Source organism: Halichoerus grypus, chromosome 10 (genome assembly GCF_964656455.1).
Source record: "Halichoerus grypus chromosome 10, mHalGry1.hap1.1, whole genome shotgun sequence".
In the NCBI taxonomy this organism is placed as follows: domain Eukaryota; kingdom Metazoa; phylum Chordata; class Mammalia; order Carnivora; family Phocidae; genus Halichoerus; species Halichoerus grypus.
The window spans coordinates 11,970,716-11,988,062 of record NC_135721.1 but is presented as its reverse complement, the minus strand read 5'-3'; the positions used below and the strand labels follow the sequence as shown (position 1 = coordinate 11,988,062).

The 17,347-nt window shown below is 49.9% G+C and overlaps 1 long non-coding RNA gene across 2 annotated transcripts in view; it reads right to left on the bottom strand.

Moving 5' to 3' along the window:
- Nucleotides 1-2,382: 2,382 nt before the first annotated feature.
- Nucleotides 2,383-17,347, bottom strand: part of LOC118528826 (uncharacterized) — a 42,024-nt gene continuing 27,059 nt past the window's right edge. For both annotated transcript variants that reach the window (XR_004913818.2, XR_013441602.1), the window contains 3 exons: nucleotides 9,626-9,826; nucleotides 8,189-8,304; nucleotides 2,383-7,189 (listed from right to left, as the gene is read on the bottom strand). This is a non-coding gene — a long non-coding RNA (uncharacterized LOC118528826). The remainder of the gene's footprint in view (nucleotides 7,190-8,188; nucleotides 8,305-9,625; nucleotides 9,827-17,347) is intronic.

Below are 17,347 nucleotides of genomic sequence, written 5' to 3'. Positions count from 1 at the left end.
TCCCTTCTAGACTTCAGTTTCCATGGCTGTAAAATGGGGTGATGATCTCTACCAGGAAACTGTGAGCTACAAACGAAGTGCCTTCCTCTAATTCTTCTGAAACCCGAGAAACACTGTACAGTTTAACGCGCCTTACGCATCATTTAGCCAAGAATTTGTTTTTTACTTCGGTGTAACAATAAAACACTCCCAATTGAAATGATTGCAGCTTCATTGAACATTTTAACAGTAAATACTGAGATTTAGTTGCGAGAAGTTATGTTTCCCAAAGATGGCCACATCAGTGTATCTCCCTTCCCATGTACCCTCCCTACCGTGGAATGGTCACATTCCTCCACGAAGAGGTGGGGTTCATGCTCCCTCTATTCAAACCTGAGTGGAAATTTGTAACTCCCTCCAGCAATGCAATCCGGTGGAAATGAGGCCGAGTGACTTCTGAGGCTGGGTCACAAGAGATAATAGAGGTTCCGCCTGACTGTGTCTTGGGACACGGCTATTTGGAGCCCTGAGCTGCTATGTAAGCATTCCAGCTACCCTGAAGCCACGGGGCTGGAGGGACCGCAAGGAGACAGAGAAGAGGCCCAAGTAGCCCAGGGTCCCGAAGTGGTGCGATAATCGTTTTGTTCATTTATTTTTTTAATTCTTTTTGCTGATCCGCATTTGTAAGATTTCTGTAGCAAACATATTACTTTCCTCAAAATACGTCATTTTTTAATTCCCCTCCTATCCCCACCCCCTCAAAGCATCACCAGGCATTGGTTAATATCTCCATGGAATTCCAACAACGGACTCTGCAGAATTCACCAAAATAACTTCTCGCCCTGGAATCCTGACAAGCTAATGCTGGTGGACAGACTCCAGAAACCACAGAGGTCCTCAGCCGACACGAGTGGATCCGAGGCTCGGGTTCACCCATAGTGAGATCCACCAGCCCAGCTGCCCCACAGACGGAGCAACCTTTCCTGAGGCTTGAGCATCTTTTGTTGTTGTTGTTGTTGTTGTTGTTTAGCCATGGGAAAGTAAAACTTCCCATATATTCATTCATCCAGTATTGCTGAAGCCCCGTATGTGTCAGGCACGGGGCTAGGCTCTGGAAATACAGCTGTGAACTGCTGGGGGGCTCTGCCTTCTGCCTTCATGCGATGAAAAATACCAATGGAGCAACGATCTGAATGTGGTGTGAGTGCCGCGAAAGGGGGCACCCGAGGCCGTGAGTGGACGGAGAGGGTGCACCTGGCCCAGAGGTGGAACATCCAGATAACACGATACACTAACAGGGATTTAAGGAATCCCAGTGTCCCAAGGTAGAGTGCAGCGTGCTATAGACCACATGTTTATTCCTCTCTGAAGCCTTATGTTGAAATTCTAACCCCCAGGTACACCGGGGTGGCTCATTCGGTTAAGCATCCAACTCTTGATTTTGTCTCAGGTCTTGATCTCCTGGTCGTGAGATCGAGCCCTGCGTCAAGTCTGCTTGTCCCTGTCCCTCTGCTCCTCCCCACCCCCCCACTCTCTTTCTCTCAAATAAATAAATAGAATCTGAAAAAAAAAAAATCGTGCCCCCAATGTGATGGTACTAGGAGGGGGGGCCTTTGGGAGGCAATGAGGTCATGAGGGTGGCATCCTCACGAATGAGATTGGTGCTCCTACAAAAGAGATCCCAAAGAGGTCCCTTCCCTTCTTTTCCGCCCTGCGCAGACACATTAAGAAGACAGCAGCTGGGCCATCTATGACCAGACACGGAACCTGCCACTACCTTGATCTTGGGTATCCCAGGGTCTAGGACTGTGAAAAACTAATGTGTGTTGTTGAAGCCCCCCAGTCTATGGTATTTTTGTTATAACATCCAGGACCGACTAAGATACAAATCAAAGGAGATCATCTTCATGAGCACACTTTGCAAAATGGAAATGCAAGGGGTGGCGGCCTGCCGCTGCCCCCGCGGCCTCCGGCTGCTTCTGTAAACCAGCCGTGGTTCTGACAGGGCACGAGGCTTCTGTTTTCCACATTGGTGAGCACGAAAAACCTCAGACCGTGACACTGACACAGGCCTTCGGTCGCCATAGGATCTCGTACTCCCGTATGCTGTTCACTAAACCGGCAGGACACCGAGAGCCTTTCTCGCGCTGAGGCCATTGGCCAAGGTCCAAGATGCTGCTGGGGACACATCTCCCCTGCCGGCCTGGCCTGACCATGCTGCCGGCCAGGTGGGGCTTGTGAGACAAGTGCCCTTAATTTGTTCTGACGGCCAGCCAGGGAGAGCGCCAATCCTCCAGGGAGCACGGAGAGTTTGTCTTGTCTCCCCGCCCCCCCCCCCAAAGCCACTAGAAGCAAGATTGGAGGCCGGAGTTCTACCCCTCTCCTGCAGCCACCGCCCGGGGCGGGTGGCTCAGGATCCTGGCCCCAGCCTCCCAGTCCCTATGTGTCCTTCCGTGTCATCGTGCGTCACTGCTAAGAGGCTCTTTCTAACAGGAAAGCCCTGCCATCCGCCCTGGGGGTCCCTCGATACCTCCCCTCGGGTCCCTGGACAAGGAAGCCCAAACTCATCAGCCAGGCCCACTGTCTCCTGCTCTTCACCAGCTGCCTCATCTCCTGCCATTTGTTCTACCCAAAGCCAATTCTGACCATTTGTTCCTGCCAGGCCCCAAATGGGACCCCATGCCTCCCCCTTCATATAACTCCTGCCAATCTCTTAAATCTTTGTTAAAGTGTCACTTCCTCCAAGAAGCCTACCGGAAACTGCCGGCCTTCAGCCCCTTCCCTGAGATCCCACAGATATGTACCATGTATTAATCTTGCTGCACCAATGTGGCGAGACAGCGTTCTCCCACCCACTGCCCTTCTTTCTCTCACCGCACCCCGGGGGTCCTGGGGAGTCTTTGGTAAAACGGAGACTGCGATTTGTTGGCAGAGACGTTATGATGCAACAGGAAGAGTCCATATCGGCCACAAAAGTTTTGTTCATATTGTAGATGCTTAACTCTGAAGGCCCCACAAAGGCCTCAGCTCCCTGGGCTGCCCCCACCAGGTAAGAGTAGGAGCTGGGGTCAGATGTTCTTGCTGAGGGAAGAATCCAGTCTGCCCACGAGGGGCAGAAGGGGGAAAAGGTCAACGGAATCCTATGTACACAGTGACTCTCCTAAAGAGATAGAACCTGGCTTTCTTTGTGGAAAATGCTTCTGCAGACTCCAGTTCCCACAAAAGGTCCAGGAAAACCAGTCCGGCTGCATGAGTTCAGGGATTCCCCCAAATACTGGTTCTGTGGCCAAAATACTTAGGGAAATAATTATTTAAACCAAATTTACCAGGTTTCTTCTCGGCAGACTCCTTCAAGTCCTCAGGAGAATGGATGCATTGCAAATCTCCAAGAGGGACATACATGTGAACACTAACTATGTTTATCTGGCCACAGCATCTGATTCTGAGGAACCACCTCTTGATGTCTCCCAGAATCAGTGTTTCACAGAACACAATTCAGGAAATGCTGCTCTAAAGATATTTATGAATTTGAGAGTTCCCAAAGGGTCATATCTCCTAATATCTAGATCTTTTAGAGAATTTTTCTGATATTATTTCTTCATACATCATCCAGAGTCTGTTGTTATGGAGGCAGCTCTGTTTCTTGTTGATACCACGAACCATGGATACGAGTGTTTCCCTCATTACTGTGGTTACCAGGGAGCTCAGAATTGAGTCCTGGCCTGCATTCAGCTACTGCCCAGGCCTCTGGAAGGGAAATTTTGTCTTCTTACCTTTTTTTTGTTACCATCTTATCTCTATTTTTGTTTTCTCTTAGTCATGATTCCTTTATTCATTGTAAACCTATTTTACTGGTATGTCAAAAGCCTTTTGAAAAAGAGGCAAGATGGAGGCACCCAGGTGGCTCAGTCGGTTGAGCATCTGACTCTTGATATCAGCTCAAGTCATGATCTCAGGGTCATGGGATCGAGTCCTGAATCGGGCTCTGCACTCAGCAAGGAGTCTGCTTGAGATTCTCTCTCTCCCTGTGCCTACCCCACTTTAAAAATAAATAAATAAATAAATAAATAAATAAATAAATAAATAAGATGCAAGATGTACATAAATAAATGTAAAAAACCTGTAGTATTGTTAGCAATAATGATGAGAAAAACACTTTGATTCCAAAGAAGAGGTGACTCTCCAAGGAATATTAAGGATTAGCTCTTTTCTGACCAGGAAAAGAGGACCCAAGATGGGTTTCGTCCTCGGCTAAACACTCACGTTTAAGTGTTTCTAGTCTTCAAAGTCAGAAGAAAGGCCTTCTTCCCTCCCCCCACTCCCTTGAGAAACTGAAACTAAACCACCCTCAAGATCAAATAGATTACATTAATGACACAGAGAAGAGAGGATGGTCTGTGCCCACTCTCTGAGCTACCCAGACAACAGGCTTTTGTGCTCAAGGGAGAGACAGGGGACAGGGGGCACTTGATAAGTTGTATCCACTGGATAGGGCCTGCCGGCTGACATGCCTGCCTTCCAAGACTCCTCAAGTTGGGTGGACGGAAGGCCTTTGATTCTCTGCCACTGCCCCCACCACTGAGGACCCCTGCCAGCCCAACACCCAAATAGCCACTCCTGGGGCCTTTTGAAGACCCAAAGGAGAGGTTGAGTCTTCAGATGGCCCTACCCTATTTGAATGTTCTTTCTCTAGACAAACTCAATTTCATCCTCTTCCCTTCTGACAACTTGACTGTGAAGTGACCCACATATGGTAATAACTCTCCTGCCTACCTGTCTCTCCAGAGCTGGAGCTGCAGCTTGTCACCTACAGAGCCCCTTGTCCCCATCTTTGAACAATAGCCATGTTCTTCCTCTTAGTGCTTCCCTCACAGATGGTCGCCTGGGAGCAGACCAGTGGCTGCCTGTATCTCCTTGGAGTTCTCCTTGGAGGCCATGAGCCCCTAGGGGGCCAGGGAACAGAACCAATTGTGTCTCTTTTCCGTTGTGCACACCCTCTCCCCCCGCCCCCAATACCGAAGGGCACTCCTGGCAAGAGGAGCAATGGATATAAAGATGGCTGGATGCATGAAGCTGGGGAAGGTGTCCCCCGGACCCTGAGGGATAGCGGAAACAGCCAGAACCACATCTTCCCTCTCTGAGCCAATAAACACGCCCGGTGCCACCTCATTATCAATCTCCTTGGCTGTGCATCCCAGGAGGTATGAGCTCGTTGAAGACTAGAACCTCAACATATCTCTGCCAATGCCCACCTCTGAGTATGACCTAACGAATCAGGAGGAAAGGCAAAAAAGGGGGTAGAGAGAGTAAGGTCTTCAGAGTTTGGGGAGGTCCGATGTTTTAGTCATGACCTTCTTCAATCTTCACAAAAACCTGAAGGGTTCATATGCTATCATCAACACCATCTCAGAAAGGAGGAAATCAGGCTCAACTAGGAAGGAACCAGTCACGTTGGGACCAAGTTCCAGCCACTTCCACGGACCTGGCTCTCCGGCTCCACCCAGGGCCAGCCCAGGAGTTTCAACTTCATCCCAGAGGCAGTGGACCTTGAAATCTTTTTGAAAACTTGTGAGTTGAGTTTGCAAAGCAATGTTCGAATTAGAATAGGGATTTTCCCCCATGGAATTGTCAGCTTTTGGCTGCAACCCCGACTGGACATCAAAAACAGACTCTTAGAGCATCATATTTGTTGGACACTTAAATCAGACAAATCAGACATCAAGAAAACAGAGATTTTCCCCATTCTTCTCTACACTCAGACTAGGGTCCTTCCGGAAAGACCAGACTTCATTCCACAGGCTTCCTCCCTTCCCCTGGGAAAAAAGGACAGGATGTCTAGGCCTATTGGCCAGGTCAGCTCACTTCAGTGTAACCAACAAGGCCTCATTAGGCAGCCGTGGGCACCAAGGAGACCCCGAGGCCACAGACCCCATCCCCGGCCCATTGCGCACTAGCATCCAGATGGGAAGCTGGAGTAGAAAGAAAGTGTTCACAGGTTCACCACGTGCAATGAGAGGTTTATGCGAGGCCCGTGAACGTTGGGCCAAGCCAGGGTTGTAAAAACTGCAAAAGGATTTCTGTGTGGCTGTCCCTTCGGTGGGTGTCTGCTCCAGGGGAAAAAGCAAATCTTTGTGAGGGACCTGTTGGTTCCTGTGCATGGCTCACTTTGCTCAAAAGAAAAAAAAAAGTCATTTAAACGATTTAATTGGCCTAATTTGTGTTCTTAAAAAATGAAAATGAAAAAACTGAGATTTTTATGGGTGGTGTTACATTTTTAATGGGCAAGTATCCCAGGCCCATACTTTTAATTGGAAAATGTCAAACACCTGGTTGTTTCAGGCTCAGAAATAAGAATAATACCCACCACTTGCTTGAGGGCCCCCATTTACAAAGCACTTCGTGTCAGATGCCGTGCTTGCTGCTAGCACATGCTGAGATTAAATTGTGAGCTCCGTATTTATCTTCGCCATGCTGTGTTCCAAAGGTGGTTTGAGACAACCAGCAGCACTTGCTCGTACAACACACGGGCATGAGGCCTCACTGAGATTAAGCTCCATTACAGAAGGTGCGTCCAAGAACTTGGAGCATTGCCACGGCCGAGACTTTTCCGGAACGTAGCACTTGGATCCTCCTACTTGCCGTTAATCTTTAACAATGCCTGGAAAGACATTCAGCCTGTCCCCACACTTCTTGGCCATTTGCTAGAGCAGGAAGGACCACGTTACGTCGTCTGAAGCTGGGTATGTTGGGACAAGTGCGGAGCTGGAGGCAGGAACAGCCTAGTGTCCCCTCTTTTGCCAGCATCCTCCTCCTCGATGCCTGAGGCCAAGTCTTTGTCCTCCCCGAGCTCCCGTTTCCTCATGGGCAGAGACCGAGTCCTGCCACGTCCGATTGTCAGCCTCACGCCACGGAGGCTGTGTGATCATGTGTGAGAGCCACAGACAGTTCTGCGCTGCTATTTTGTTGTTGTCCTAGACCTCCGTGTTGGGAGGCCCGGCTACCAACTGCAGCTCTGTCTCTTGCTGTGAAACCTCGGACAGGCTCCTTCTTCTCTCTCAACCTCTAAGTCTGCGTCTGTCAAATGAAGACAGTGAAGACTGCCTGTTCTTGGTCAGTGCGCCTCGAAGTGTAGCCATCAGACTAGTGCAAGATAAGGAGCTTGCGCTAGAATATCCATCAGTCCCCTGCCCCCTTCTTCGAGAAGGCCTTGCTGTGAAAAAAAAGAAAAGAAAAGAAAAGAATAAAGAAAAAAAGCCAACTAAACTAGACCATAGGCTGAATGAGCAGGAGTGCTATGTTAGCCCTTCCATGACTAGACAAGATGATTCCAACGACAGTCTTATCCTACTGACAAGATGAACAGGGACCTAGGAAATGGGTTTGATTCAGAGATATTGCTGTCCAGGTGGGGCCACTATTCTAATTAGCCAATAGGGCTTTGAAGGGGACCTAACAGGGCACAGCAGGACCACAGTGGTCCCTGCCCGGGAGCTTCCAAACTCGGTGGGGAGATGAGACACGAGCAAGAGCTTATCAAGAACGGGCCAGAGCTCTAGCCAAGGGGCGGGCAGCAAGCAGCCCTCCAGGTGGCCGTCGGCAAAGGAGGCATGGAGGGAAAATTCACTGAGACAGCGCAAGTGGGGAGGGCTTTCCAGCTGACATGGCGTTGTCAGAGTGAACCTTCCATTGAGTAAAATTTGGATGGTTCTAGGAACATGGTGCCCTGCACACATTATCCTTGTGTTCGCTTTTCCGTAATCTAGAAATGAGTTCTGGGGCTCGTTTGTGAGATGGTAGCCAACTTTCTCAGGCAGGTGATCTAGACTTCTGACGCATAGTGAGATTCTGGTTAACACCCCGATACACTTGTGCATATAGGCAAGCATCGATGTCGAGATCTACGTGGATATACACTAGCATCTACGCAGGGGACCCCACTTGCTGGTGGTAGTGATGCTGCTGCCTCCCTCAACCCCATTCTCAGCTGGGACTCAGACCTGCTTTTTTTTTTTTTTAAAGATTTTATTTATTTATTTGAGAGAGAGAGAATGAGAGACAGAGAGCACGAGAGGGAAGAGGATCAGAGGGAGAAGCAGACCCCCAGCCGAGCAGGGAGCCCGATGCGGGACTCGATCCCGGGACTCCAGGATCATGACCTGAGCCGAAGGCAGTCGCTTAACCGACTGAGCCACCCAGGCGCCCCTCAGACCTGCTCTTGAACCTGTTCTCGTGTGTCGTCCACTCCATCCTCTCCGTGTTCAATTTGCTTTGACAACTGGAAAGTTAGATGCACAGTCGTCCCCTTTGTTCATTTTCCACACTTCACTGTAAAGAACAAGAAATTATTAGGGAAAATATATAGGTACACCTGCTGGGAAACTCCTTTCTCCCCTGGAGGTCAGCATTTTGCATATGGGGATGTTTGTCATATTTTAAATCACCTGATGATAATTGGCTAGGACCCTATCTGCCTATATGGTACTCTTTTTTTACCTTCTGGTTTCAGGCATGAACTTTCTCCTTATCTCTCTGAATTTCTTTCTGTCTGTCTGTCTTTTGGTGGACTGTCTTTTTTTTTCTGTCTTTATGGTTTTTCTATACAATCCACTGGCCATGTGATTGTTCAAATTTAACTTCCAACTTTCAAACTGCTGCGTGTGTGTGTGTTTGTGTGTGTGTGTGTGTGTGTGGTTTCCCACCCCCGTCTAGAAAGGAAATATTCCCATGGGAAAAGATAAGTGTGAAACAAGGGTGGCTAGGGTCCTATCTTTGAGGTGTCCAGACTCATACAAAGAACTTTTTAATGAATTGTTTTCCCTCAAAAAAAGGAAGACATGTGTAGTCTCTCCCCCAGAGGGTTCTGAATTCTTGGCTGAGGAGGATAGAAAGAGAATGCTTCCAACCCCTCCCCCTTCAAATCCTAAATCTTTGAAAGCTACCCTAGAATAAAGCAACGTTTTCGTGTAAATTTTGCAACAAGAATTCTGGACGGTTTGAGTGTAAGGCATATGTGAGCTTACTAAAGGAGTGAATCGCCTTGGGTTTTCGGGGGCCATTCTAGAATCCTTGGGAAGGGCTCCCTTTATTCCTGGACCGCCTTTGATGACACATGACCTTTGACTCTGATCAATGCATCCTCCTCCTGGAGCAGCAGAGAGCAGATCAACTCTCTCAGCGCCCAGAGGAAGAGTGGGCAGTTAGGCCCTGACCTCCCGCCCTGCCCCTAACCTCACTGATAATTGAGTTTTCCATCCGTGCTCATCAGCAGGGTCAAAACACAAAGAAATAAGCCCCTCCTGACTCTGTCTTTGCCCAGATGAAACCTCAAGCCAAATCTGTCCAGCTCACACCAACATCCGGCACCGGAACACACGCGAGAGGGGCTGAATCTCCCCCATTCCAGCCTGGGCCTCCTGGCACCTCCCACGTCCCTGCCACGGGCTGTGTGGCTCCAGCCGCATCTGCTCCTCCTAACACAGTGCTCCGAGAGAGAGGCCCCGTCTCCCTGAAAGATTGCACAGCGACTGAGAAAACACACCCCCCATGACCCCCCCCCCGCCAGGGCCCTCTGTAAAAGTGTGTTTCCCAGACTCTCCTGGAGGACTAAAAAGTTAAGAGAATTTAAAAGGAATTTTCTCCACCTCACCTTCAGTCTTTGTAAAATTTCTTGTTTTACAATAATGTAAGTGATAAATAAGCTTCTTCAGAGGACTTGCCCCCTAGGTGTGCCCTCCTCGTGGAAGGAGCGGGCGGCTAGCATCATGACCACGGCCAGCCGCAGGCCAAGCAGAAGGTCCATCCGTGGCTCGCGGCTCCCCGGGCGGGGGAGAGGCCCTCCCTGGGTCGCCTGTGAATAATAACAACCTCATTAATGGGATGCCTCCCCACCTTGCGGCTTCCACCGTCGCCTCTGACCCTCCCGCCCCCACCGAGGGAACTATATTATGTCCCAAGAAACCAAAGGGCAGCCAGCTTCTCCAAGGTCGCCCGGGCTCGAAGAGGTGGAGCAGAGAGCTGGAGCCAAGGTTGCCGACTCCGCGGCCCATGAGCTCTCTGGAGCATCTCGCTCCTTCTGGAGGAACACTCCGGAATGCAGAAGGAAGGAGGAGGCTTCCAGGCTCTGACAAACACCCAGAGAAACAAAAGCGGAGGTCGGAGCAGCCCAGAAAGATGGGTAGAGGGAACCAGGAAAGGTGCTTCAGCAGAGGGAACAGCCTGGGGGAGGCTCCGAGGGAGAAGTCAGCCCAGGGACCATGGCGAGCCTGGCCCATGGACGCTTACAGACCCGCAGCCCCGACCGCGAAACTCTTAGGGGCCGAGGGAGGGACCAGGTGTGGAGGGCCTTAGCTGTCTGGCCAGGAGTTAGGGCTTTCTTCCAGAACCTCGTGGAGTAGCTACCGCACGGATGTGGTATGTGTGCAGCATTGAACAATCAGGATCTTTTCCCATTTGGAAACTGAATAATGGAAAACCCCATCCATAACAGTGCCTGTTACCTGGGCCTGTCTGAGTGGTCTTCCCAAAGCTGGGACCTATCAGCATAAACATCTCCTCGCCATCCCTGCTACTTGCCCTCTTGCCTGCGTGGTGGGAAGCTCCCAAGGCCCTTGCTAAACCTCCAACCACCAAGGTCCCTGTGCTGCCCGTTCGGATGCAGAAGGTATGGAAGTGAGGCAAGAAGCTGTATTTTGGCCCAGTGCCCACAGGTGGTTATTGGCCATGGACAAGTTTCAAAAGAAAAAACAAAACCATAGACACCACCCAGGGCACTGGAAAATAATAGGGCTCCTCTTGGAAAGACTGAGGTAGTAGGTCTGGGGCCGGGGGGGTGGGGAGCAGGAATCTGGATTTTTTAACAAAAGCAGAGACAGGATTGGGGTAAGATAAGAGGTGGGTCATGCAAGTGAAGACTCAGACCCTTTCTTTATTTAAAAGCTTGCTCTGTTGCTCATCATTGATATCTTTGCACTAATTTCTTTTTTTTTTTTTTTTGGAAACTTATTTTATTTCAATTCAATTAGTTAACATATAGTGTATCATTAGTTTCAGATATAGAGTTCAGTGATTCATCTGTTGCATATAACACCCAGTGCTTATTACATCATGTGCCCTCCTTAATGCCAGCCACCAGTTATCCCAATCCCCAACCAACTCCTGTCCCGCAACCTTGTTTGTTTCCTAGAGTTAAGAGTCTCTTATGGTTTGTCTCCCTCCCTGATTTCATTTTGTTTCATTTTTCCCTCTCTTCCCCTATGATCCTCTGTTTTCTTTTTTAAATTCCACATATGAGTGAGATCGTATAATAATTGTGTTTCTCTGATTGACTTATTTCGCTCATTATAATACCCTCCAGTTCTATCCATGTTGTTGTAAATGGTAAGAATTCATCCTTTCTCATGGCTCAGTAATATTCCATTGTATATATGTACCACATCTTCTTTATCCATTCATCTATCCATGGGCATCTGGGCTCTTTCCATAGTTTGGCTATTGTGGATAATGTTGCTATAAACATTGGGGTGCAGGTGCCCCTTCGGATCACAACATTTGTGCCCTTTGCACTAATTTCTGATGTTCTATATCTCGGTAACTGAGTGTTTTGGCCCTCCTTAAATTTTGTACCCAAAATGAGTTCCTCATGCTCCTTACCCTCGTCCTAGCCCTGAACAAAAGCCCCAGATGGTCCTGAGTCCAACCACTGGGCACCACCTTCCAAGGTCTTGCCTGCATTTCTGGCCTCATACCCCTCAGCTCCTCACACTGCCAATGGCCTCAGTCATCGGCACTGGCTCTGTACCCCTACAGCATCCCACCCTGATGCCCGGCTCTTGACCTGGCCCTTGGACATGCTGTCCTGCAAAGTCCTTGTTTCCTCTGGGATCCTCACTCCTCCCAGTCAGCTCCTCCTCCATGCCACCCCGGTCTCCTTCCTGTACACAGCACCAGGAGCCCTGCAACACACTCTCCCATCTACATCACTGACCCCCCAACAACACCAGGGGAGAACAGTTTTTTTGCACTTCTGTGATCACTTTGCACACACCTCCAAGACAAGACTGTCTCACCATCCCAGGATTTCTCTGTGCCTGTGAGCCTCATAAGAAAAAGAAAACGTAGGAAAAAAAAAAGAAAAAGAAAACATAACTGTAGATTCCCCCACACCTAGAACATATGCTAGGTGGGAAGGAAGGAAGGAAGGGAGGAAAGAAACTCAGGGCACAATGGGATAAGCATAGACTTTAGTCTCACAGCACAAACTCAAGCTTGAATCCAGATCCACTACTGACTACCCTCGTGCTCCTGACAGAGACTCAGCATCTCTAGGTTCCATTTCTTTATCTATAAAATGGGGCTGATAAAGCTACCCTTGCAGGGTTGTCATGAAAATCACCAAGTGCCTGGGACACAGTAACAGATGTTCCATAAACTTAGAAAACACAAGAGATCAGCTAGTAGATCCTCCCCTCTAACCATCTTCTGGTGCTCTCTGCTCTGAGGGGTTTGCACTCGTGCCCTCTTGGGCTCACTGTTGTGGTTCTTGTATCATGGCTGAGTTTGGTTTGATGGGTGATCTATAATGATCAAGGTTTAGGTGAGAATTGGCCCCCAGATCAACTAGATGGTTTGCACAATCTAAATCCAGACATAGGAAAGAGTTAATGTGGGTCTTTGTTGAATTTCACTGATTCAACCCAAATTTCAGGATCATCATCCGGTGCCTGTACTTGTGTGTGGTGGCACTCTGCTAGGGGCACTCCTAGGTACTGTCACAGATAGAATCTCCTGAGGTCCCTTGAAGGTCTTAAATGTCATGAAAAAGATCTTACTTTGGAGTAGATTTATCCTGACCCTCCCCATATTAGTAGAGTTCTCTAGAGAAACAGACATAGGGTGGAGAGAGAGGGAGAAAGAATGTAAGAAAGTGGCTCATGTGATCATGAGTGATGACAAGTCCAAAATCGGTAAGGCAAGCCAGAAGGCTGAAGACCCAGGGAAGAGTCGATGTTGCCGTCTTGTGTCCAAAGGCCATCTTGACATAGACTTCCCTCTTCTTGGGGGATCTCATGCTTTTTGTTAATGCCTTCAACTAACTGGATGAGGCCCATCCACATTACAGAGGGTAATTTGTTTTATTCAGTGTCCTGGTTTCAACACTAGTCTGCTCTAAAAAATATCTCCCCAGTGACATTTAGACTGGTGTTTGACCAAGCAACTGGGCACCACAGCCTAGCCAAGTTGACACATCAAAGTACCCATTATACTCCCCAAGTTTACAGCATGAAATGAAATCAGCCCATCAGATAATCAACACGTAACCAAACAGGAAGCAATCATGGGAAAGCACTTTGTGGGGGTGGCGGGGAGGGTCCCACAGAGTAAAGGTACCACTGGGGTGAGGGCTGTGACCAGTCTGCTGCTGGAGAACAACTGGAAGTCACCAGGTGCTCATCCAAAAGATGCCTGGCAGAGCCCTCCCCTCAGAGATTAATTCATTCACCAAACATTATTGGCCCTCCAAAGTACCAGGCACCTCACTAGGCTCTGGGGTACAGATACGGATCTGACAATGGACCTCAGGACCTCACGGTCCAGGGTGGAGGCAGACACCCAAGGGACGCGTGCTATGACAGCAGGGTATGCCAAAAAGGAAAGGCAGGTATGAGCACCTCCACTCGAGGAAGATATGATGGCATTTGTGGGGATAAAGAGCTGGCACCAAACATAGCAATCATCACCAGGGAGATGAATAAGGAGAATGTGATGGTGCACAATGTGAAATGTTTTGCAGCATTTAGAAGCAAAGACCTAGATGTATGTTCAGCATTAGATTTTTTAAAAATGCAGTGTGGGGGCGCCTGGGTGGCTCAGTCCTTAAGCGTCTACCTTCAGCTCAGGTCATGATCCCAGGGTCCTGGGATCGAGCCCCTCATTGGGCTCCCTGCTCAGCGGGAAGCCTGCTTCTCCCTCTGGCGCTCCCCCTGCTTGTGTTCCCTCTCTTGGTGTGTCTCTCTCTGTCAAATAAATAAATAAAATCTTTAAAAAAAAAATGCAGCGTGGAATGGGGGAAAGAAGTAAGAAGCAAAACTGGATAGCACGGTGTCATTTATATAACTTCAAAATACACTACACAGAGAAACCTCCTTCAGAGAGCTGCATATGATTTCAAGGGTACAGAGCAGATGCATTGGGACGGTCGTCTGTGAAGATGGTACTGGGAACGAGGACGGGCGAGTACCTCAGTGAGAAGAGGAGCCTGGCAGGGACCAGTGAGGGATGTTGCATGAACTGAAGGCTATGAGTGACCCAAGCCTCTGCACTGAGTTCCAGAGAATATACACATCGACCACTGTGGGCGAAAAATCACGATGAGAGAGATAACGGCAACCTGCTTATAATGACTTGGTCCATGCCTGCCTTCCCTTCCAGGCCAGAGGTTGGCAAACTACAGCCCATGAGTCAAATCCAACCACCATCTGTTTGTGTAAATAAGGTCTTACTGGCCCACAGCCACGCTCATTCATTTGCGGAGAGCCCATGTCTGCTTCCACGTTACAGTGGCGGCTTCCGGAGCTGCAACCGAGACTGGGCAGCCTGCAGGGATATTTACCAAGTGATCCTTTCAGAAAATGTTTGCCAACCCTGTTCCAGACTAAAAGCTCATGGCCAGGGCCAGGGATAAAAAGAAAAGGGAGGACTCCACAAATGAGGATCAAACCCCAGACAAGCGCACGAGCGTCTAAAGACCTTCTATCGGACTCAGACAGCGAGGGAGGGCCGCTCGGTTCTTCATGAGCACCGGGCCTTTGTACCTGCTGCTCCTCTATGTCCAACACTCTCCATCCTTGCTTTCCCTGGCTGTGCTTCTCCCACCTCCCCCGGAGGCCTCTCTGGTCCCCTGCCCCGAGGTCGCAAAGCCCTGCTCTGCGCTGTCTTATCATGCTGCACTTTCTGATACCACACAACACTCTGGTAATTATTTGTCCATTGTTGAACTTCCTTTCTTCACCTGGGCATGGGCCACATCCTGCTCAATTCTGGATTCCCAGCAACTACAGGAATGGGTAGGGGAAGGGCAAGGAATACAATCAGAAAATATTCCAGGAAAATACCAAAAGGCCAGGAGTGCCAAAGAGAAGTGGATGCTTTCACCCAAGGGGCAGGTGCTTAGGCCTGACTTCCCCATACAAAGAAGACTGTCTGCTCCAAGAATTACGGAGCCGGAGCTAGAAGGAGCCAGATCCAGGCCAACCCAACTCCCTTCCAGAGGCTGTGCTGCCGCATTCCCATCTTTGTTCCTCAGTGAACCAAGATGGCTCATAGAGCATAGAAAGCAAAAGGATTGTCTGAAAGACTGGTAACCTGAAATCAGGAGGAGGGTCCCCAAATTTGGAGCACAGATCACCCCCGCCTCCATCTATCTCCCACCTCCAGGCACTGTTCCAAGGGCTTTACATAAATTCATCCATGGAATCCTCATGACAACTCCTCTTACAGATGAGACTGTGGCACAAGGAGCTCTCGCCTCTCACCCGGGGTTGTATGTCTCTCCAGCCCCAGAGCCAAATTTACTCCCTGGGAGCCTGGTGACAGATCTCAGGCCCTGACCATTACTCTACACCACCTCTACACCACCTCTTACCTAATATTGCTGGTGGACTTCTCATACTTGACATTCAGGTTCTTATGTGCTCCCAGGAGCACCTTGTGGAGGGGCAGGCAAGGAGGGGATTCTTATGCCCAGCTAGCCGGTGAAAAATCAAAGAAGCCAGGTGTTCTGAGCAACATTCTAGACTCTTCTGCTGTCTCTATTACCAAACCCCAACACAGCGCACCCCTGGCAAGAGGTAAGTCATTCCATAGGGGAAATGTTCACCGTGCACTAGGCCAGGCCAGGTCCCACACTGGGCACCCAGGAGACCAGAGAAAGGGTAAGACTGGACCAGCCCTAGAGAAGGTACTGGGGCTGTGGATGGTAGGACATGGAGACACATATCTGTAACCAGGGGAAAGTCAATCCCTAGGGTCAATCCCTAGGTGTGATCGTTTCCTTCTAGGGTTACCAGGGGGTCTTCCTGGAGGAGAGTACAGCCGCCAAGTTCCTGAACTGGGTCCCTGTCCCCACATTTCCTAGCCAGTAACCAATAAAGGGTGCCTTGGGCTTCCTCTACCTATAGCAGGAGGCTTCATACCAGGCTCCCTGACTCGGATTCAGCCTTGGCTCCCACTCCCAGCTCAGCCCAGAATGTCTCCACAGAATGTCTACTACACAGCAGCTCGGTCCCTTTCCAGCTCCATGACCTCCCTGAATGAGGTGCACAGAATTTGACCCCCGGGATCACCCAGGAACCCCTCTGGAATTCACAGGCTCTTCCCTCCTGGCCTCTTCTAGAGCCCCTCCCTGCTCAGCCCTGGGAGCTGGCCCAGCATCGGAGGGACTAGAAAGGACAGAACCGAAAGTGAGGACATGCCCCAAAGACTCCCAGGCTTCCTTCCTCTTCTGGAAGTTGACGACCCATGCTTGGCTGTCTTCGACATCCTGTCCTTCAGTTCTTGAGGCTGTTTTCCCAAAGGAACCCTTGGGGATTGTGTCTGTGGGGATTTGACAACTGCAAGGGGACTTTCACTTGAGCAATCTTGACTTCCTGACGCCCGAGATGGCTGTGTGCCGTGCGCGGGGAATAGAGAGATACATGGGTGAAGAGTAGAAGGGAGTTCTTTGACACAGAAAATGAACCCAGGCCTGTGCAGGAAAACGAGAAAAGAGAGAGGAAGACAAATCTCCCTCCCAAATGTCCCAGGATCCCAAGGATCCACCCACAGCAGCGACACGGTTCTAGAATTGTGTCTCCACCAAGCTTCGGGAGAGACCTTCAGAGGATGCCCCCCCGAAGACCGCAGCCAAGTGCCACCTCACAACGCTGGTGTCAGCCCGCCGGCTTCTCCTCCCTTCTGCCTAGTACATGAACCACACAGCGCCCCCGCCCCTCTCCCTGGGTCCTCTTCTTCCTTCTCATGCCACCAGGAGGGTTTAAGGCTCGGCTGCAAGTGAGACCCCTCTCCTAGCTGTTGTCCCGGACCCTTCCACTTTGTTGCCCCCAGACCCTTCCACATGGCCTGTTTCTACCTCCCGATTCCTGTCTCAAACCTTGGGCCCTCTGACCCCTGGCCTCTTCATGCCAACTCCCACCACCTGCCCCGGCTTCTTTTGTACCCATTTATCTGATTGGCTGACCTCTGCCCATCCTCTAGGCCTCTTGACTTGGTAAGTCCTCAGCAATGAGGGAGCCCACTTGAGCCGGAAGCATGGGCCTACTGGGCAGCCTGTTCTGCCTCTGACCAGGGAAGGCCTCAGCCAGCCCGGCCTTGA